Source organism: Triticum dicoccoides, chromosome 7B, assembly GCF_002162155.2.
Source record: "Triticum dicoccoides isolate Atlit2015 ecotype Zavitan chromosome 7B, WEW_v2.0, whole genome shotgun sequence".
NCBI lineage: Eukaryota > Viridiplantae > Streptophyta > Magnoliopsida > Poales > Poaceae > Triticum > Triticum dicoccoides.
This window is the reverse complement of record NC_041393.1, coordinates 470438455-470445003: the sequence shown is the minus strand read 5'-3', so window position 1 is coordinate 470445003 and position 6549 is coordinate 470438455.

Below are 6549 nucleotides of genomic sequence, written 5' to 3'. Positions count from 1 at the left end.
TATATTGAGTACATAAGATGATCAGCTTGTCTATTTTCTAACCATAGGTTAAGAAGATGCGGGAGGATGGGCAGGCAGTTAATGATGCCCTTTACTCACTAGCAATGGGTCCTGATACTCGGGTAAGACATAATGAATCTTGCGTTGTTGGAGATGTATGCTACAACATCCTTGCACGATACGAAGGCAGGAAGACACAAAATAGTGCCATCATGAGCACGGATACATATGACAAAGAGATAACTGAAATGTATGCTAACATAACAAACATTGTTCAGTTGCAGTATATCTCTAGTTTCGAGGATCGTCGGTGTGTGGTTCTGTTGTGTTGTCGTTGGTATAACCTGTTTTCCAGGATCGCAAAACCCAGAGCTGATGATTATTTCAAATCCATCAATGTCAAGGCAGCGTACCAGACCAACGAGCCTTTTATTTTGGCAAATCAAGCAACACAGATATTTTTCTTGGAAGACACATTTGCACGTAGCGATGACTGGAGAGTATTGCAAAGGTTTGAGCAGAGGAATTCGTTTAATGAAGTTGCACAACAAGATGATGCTTACACTGCTCCTGATGTACAAGATAACACATATGTTCCTAATATCTTTGAGAACCATCACATCAATGATGCCGGAGAAAAGATTGCATGTCGTGTTGTGGACATACAAGAGTTGATCGAGAAGAAGCCAGCGTTCGAGGACGTTGAGAACAAAGAAGAAGATGACATCGTGGGGAATTAAGATTCAGACTGATACACATGGCGAAGATGTTGACGCTTCTGCTGCGGATGATGATTACATTGCTTTTGTCGTATTTGCCTGTCAGAAAAAGTTTTTTATCTACTATGTGAAATTGTGTTTGCTATGACAACTGAAACCTGATGAACATGTTGTTTAGTATTTTGCTGTGAGAACATCACCTATTATGTATGCTGATTTGTGTTTGGTGATTGTATGATAACTAAAACATGATGACATTGTTGTTTAGTTGTACTCATATTTGGTTGTCAAACTTGAATTTGATGACATAGTTTGTTGTTGGACTGCAATTTGCTCGATGTCTTCGAATGAGAACAAAGCTGACCCAACAGGGCCTCTGCTATTTATTTATTTATATGAGCAAAAGGGGATACCCCCTAATTTCTGTTAATAGAAATCATTAGATGTTCACAACAATACGCCCAGCCTGCTACACTGTATTCTTTCATTACTAGTTTCAGCAAAGTGCTCATGTCGTAGCCACTGAATTCATCACGAGTGCTACATACACTGCACATAAAGAGACAATCGTCCTACATAGCACAATGATTTTGCCCATTATCTTCACAAGCTCTTTCATCTCCTCATTGCTGTCAAAGCCGTTCAATAGCTGTTGCTTGGCCATGATCAGAGGAACTGCATCTTTAACCTTCTGCTATGCATCTTCCTCTTCTGTCGTTCCTTCAGTTACTTGCTGGTATTGGGATTCCTCGGTTAACCAAATAATCAGCGTAGTTGCATTCCCCACATCAGCAACTTCCCAGAAATACAAATCACACGAATCTTCCCTTTTCTGCATGAATCAAATTGGAAGATCATCAACCAAACTATTAAAAAAATCAGCAACTGAAAGCAGCAGAACAACACTTAAACATATTATTACCCCATGATTCGAGCATTTGTAGAAGACTCGGACAGGGTTCCGGATTGTGGTTGAGATGCGACGGATGACTCTGCGTGATTTGCAGCAGTGGCACCACACCAACGGCAGCGGGTTGCGATGAGCAATCGGCTGCGGTGCACGTGTCGGCGGGGGTGTGATGAGACCCACAGGCGATGGTACAGGTGGAGACTTGGCACATATCTGGTTGTTGCCTGCTGAAGAGCAGGTGGACGAGCAGCCAACGGACATGGTTGCTGCAGCCAGAGCTTCTGAAGCTAGGCAGAGTAAGTAGAGAAGAGGAGAAGCGAACGTTGGATATGTCAGTTTCATTACTTGCAGAGTAGCATAGCACCATATATAGTCATAATCTAGGTTTGGATTCAAACCAGCTACAGGAGCACGTCTTTCTTTTTTCTAAAACTCGGCAACATCTCTCACTACTAGGAAAAGGCCTACTAATGGCGCACCGGTTTAGCCTACTAATGGCGCACTACTGGTGCGCCATTAGTATCATGCCACTAGTATTTTTTACTAATGGCGCACCACTGGTGCACCATTAGTATCTGGTATACTAATGGCGCACCATGCAGTGCGCCATTAGTTTTGCCCACAGTGCGCCACTAGTGTCTGCTATACTAATGGCGCACCACGTGGTAGTGCGCCATTAGTAACAATTTTTTTAATTTTTTTTGTTTTTTCTTAATCTCAGGTCACTATTTCACATATGATATATCCAACACATATATATACAACAAGCATCCATATAACAATCATAGCCAACATACAAGTTCCATCATATATACATACATAGCCAACACATAGTTCTATCATTACATATTACAAAAGTTTCACATTGTTCATCCAACACCGTTATCCATCAATTCACAAAAGTTTCACAATGATACAAAATAAAAACACAAATGGAAAAGAAGCACTCCATCAATGCAAGCTTCCGTGAATTAAATCAAATCTGCAAAATGATAAACAAGAAGTTAGAAGAAGAAGAAGAAGAAGAAGAAGAAGAAGAAGACTAGAAGAATACTAGAAGAAGAAGAACACTAGAAGAAGAATAAGAAGGTAAAATGAAGCTAACCAATGTCATTTTGGAAAAGAAGAAGAATAAGAAAAAGAATATAAGCTTATTATGTAAACTTCATCATTTTGTGCTAACATAAGTTATTTTGGAGCTAACCTATAGGAACTAAGCATATAAGCTCTAAGTTAGCATATTAGAGCCAACTTAGGTAAAATGAAGCTAACCTATAGGAAACTAAGCATATTAGAGATAACATAGGTAACTAAATATATATATATATATATATATATATATATATATATATCATTTTGGAGATCTGACATACCTGACATAATCCAGTTCTCATTGTTCTTCTCCTTCTCCTTCCTCAGTCTGATGCGCCAAGAGCGGCGAGGTGGTGGAGGAAGTGGGATGTAGTCTTCTACCACAATTGGCGTGGTCATGTCGCCCAGCTATGGGATCGCCGACGCCACCACCGGTGCATGGTCATTGTCAGGAACCACCACCATCGTGAGGCCACCTTCAGGCAGGACGGGCACGACCATCGCTAGGTCATCCTCAGCCACCTCCATATCTTGCCCATGGTAAGCCACCACCATCTCTTGCCCATGGTCAGCCACCACCATCTCTTGCCCTTGGTCAGCCACCACCAGCGCTAGGTCATCCTCAGCCTGATGCCCATCGTCATCCTGCATCTCCTAATCCCCACTCTGCTCCTCTTCTCCCGCACTCCAGTCCGGATCATCCTTCTTGTTGTCTATGCTGCTGCCAGAATCGCTGCTGCTTTCGCTAAAGCCAGAATCGGTGTTGCTTTTGCTATAGCCATAGTCGCTGCTGCTTTGGCTGTAGCCAGTGTCGCTGCTACTGCTCCCAGTACCTGTCCAAATGCAACAATGACCGTTAACAATCGATGTGAGACAAAGACAAATGTAGAGGAATAAGAAGAGGCCGAACGTACCGGCATCATCATCGTCAGCGTAGCGCATGTGACACATAGTCGCGTTGAACACCTCCACGATGAGCATGGTGGCGTTGTCGTCGTACCTGAAGAGAAGGAAGTACCCCAGCCGCAGGTCATAGGCATGGTAGAACTTCTCCCACCCACGAGACAAGTACATGTGGCCCTCCTTGATCAACAACTCCACATCCCACTACCTGCGAAACCCGCTGCCGGCCTGTCGCAACTTCACATTATTTGGCGGATCTTCACCCAGCATGTTCATAAAACTGTCAGGCAGCCTCTCCAGTTTGGGACAATGAGTGATGTAGCAAACAATAGATATCATAATGAGATGGGTGAAGGGGAGATCTCTCGTTTTATATATCTGCGTCATGGATGATACTGAAGTCCCAAGTATGATACAGAAGAACTCGGAAGCATCCAACTCGTACTGCGGTGTCGTAGAGCAGCGGTGGCTGCTTCCCCCCATCTTGATAAGCAGCAGAAGAGACCAATTAGTACCCTTACAACAGATCATAAAACATGCATGATAACAGGCTATACTGAAAGGCCAATTGTACTGGACTATAAATTAGGGTAACAATGACACAGAAGATGGGAGCACCTAGCACACATTAGCAAAACAAAAAGGGGCAGTTGATCCTACTTAAATAAGTACTAAGATACCCCGGCCCATACATTAGTCTCAAGTACCCCATATGTCCTATTTCAGCATGACCTTTGCTGAAAATATGACATATGGAGTACTCGAAAATATAACAAGTGAAGCTAGAAGCTAGAATCATGTAGCAATCATGTCCTTCCCTTCATATATTCATGATATAAATGGATTGTTCTACCTAGTAGGTTGTTGGAAATTCAGTTGCTTTTTCATTAGGACTGGCAACACGACATAGTCAAATTTCAATTAAGATTATCTGTTGGTTCAAGACTGGCAACAAGACTTGTTCTACCAAATCAATTATTTGTTGGTTCAATGGTTGTTTTTCTTTCCCTTTTTATAATTGCAAAAAAGGAACAAGACATGGTGAAATTTCAGTTAAGATTCAGTTAAGATACATACAGTAAAATCAAAACAAAAATGGACAGTAAACTGATAATGACAGTAAACTGTAATTTGTTACACAGATTTTCCTACTGAAAATATAACTGAATGGACAGAAAAAGGGTGAAAAGATAACTGAATTCTAGGCTAAAATGGACAGTAAACTGTAATTTGTTAACAGTTTACTGTGATTATCAGGTGTCATAATTTACTGAGTAGTCATGTCCCAGTCATGCATCCATGCATGCATCCAGTGGCAACATCTTGCATACATGATCAGGAGTACATCAAAATCTATTGAGTAGTTCTTGTGCTCATCCAGTAGCAACATCTTTCATACATGATCAGTAGTCATGTACCAAATTTTTATTTAAACTGAATTTGCAAATCACTAAGAGCTCTACTAGTTTTAGACTAGATTTACACTAAACTAAAAAGGATGCAGATTCTTCGGTGAACAGCGAGAGAAGTACTACTGGTTCACATGTTTTTTTCTTGATGATAGAAATGATTCACTCACATTTGCAAGGAAGAAAAAACAGGGGCATTTGATGAAGAATCATCATACTGTCTGTGCACCTAAGATAGTACAGCAGCACTGCATGAGTAACAGAGCTGCATGATAATTAAACATTAAGGGCTGACAGTTTGATCTTGCATCCTCCCCAACAAACATGATGTTGTCTGCCAGGTAAGGTAGGGTTAGCTTTTGTATGAAGGCATGAAGATTCCAAGGAGCTTCTCATATGTACTACTAGTGCTACCACTATATGTTTTTTTGCTATTGTCTCCTGTTCTTGTGTTAACTACTGTAGATGTGATGCCAGTGAGATTTGCAACTCACCTCGATGGATGCGGTCACAGACGAGGTCGTAGACGGCGGCGGAGCAGAGACGAGATCGCAGACACGGTCGTGGTGCTCCAGTGGATGCGGCTGCATCAATCGTTTGAATTGACATTTAATCAAACACCTCATAGGCAAGAACAGAAGGTGGAGACAGAGAAGAGAGGGGATCGAGCAGAGAGGGAGAGAGCAAGGAGGGAGGAGCAGAGAAGGAGAGGTGGGAAATGGAGGCGGGGGTGAGTTGGATGGGGTACCTGCGAGCGTAGAAGACGGGGGTGTTGTCGGGGACGAAGACATCGACACTGTGGATGTTGCCGCCGCGGGAGGTGATGCAGTCAGAGATCCGGGACGGTGAACTACGCACGGAGGCCAAGGGAGTCGAGTCAGTCAGGGGGAGGGGGCTTACGGGTGGAGGAGGACGGGCGGAGGAGGAGGGGGCTTACGGGCGGAGGAGGTCGGGCGGCGGCGCAGTAGGGGCGGCGGCGAGATGTGAGATTGGGAGAGAGAAGGACGAACACGAGATGGACAACGCACACAAGGGGGAAGGTTAGTAATGGCGCACCCTCCTCTGGTGCACCATTAGTAACTTTTTTTTCATTATTTTTTGTTGCATCTAATAATTTGTTTTTTATCAAATTTGTTATTTTCATGAGGACTAGAACAGAAGATATCATCAAATTTGTTTTTTTAAATATCATCAAATTTGTTTTTTTATTTTTAATTGAAGATATATATCATCAAATCTGTTATTTGAAAATATCTTCAAATTTGTTATTTAAAAATATCATCAATATTTTTTTGGATTTTTAGTTGCATTCATTTGTGAAATGGTAAAACATTTATGAATATGAAAAAATATCATCAAAATTTGAAAAAATATTCATGAATTCAAAAAGTGCCCATGAAATTTAAAAATATTCAAGAGTTCCAAAAATATTAACGAATTCAGACTATGATGCGGGCCGGGGAGGGTGCGGGGGGTCGGAGGCGGCGGTGGAGCGGGCCAGGGAGGGTGCGAGGGG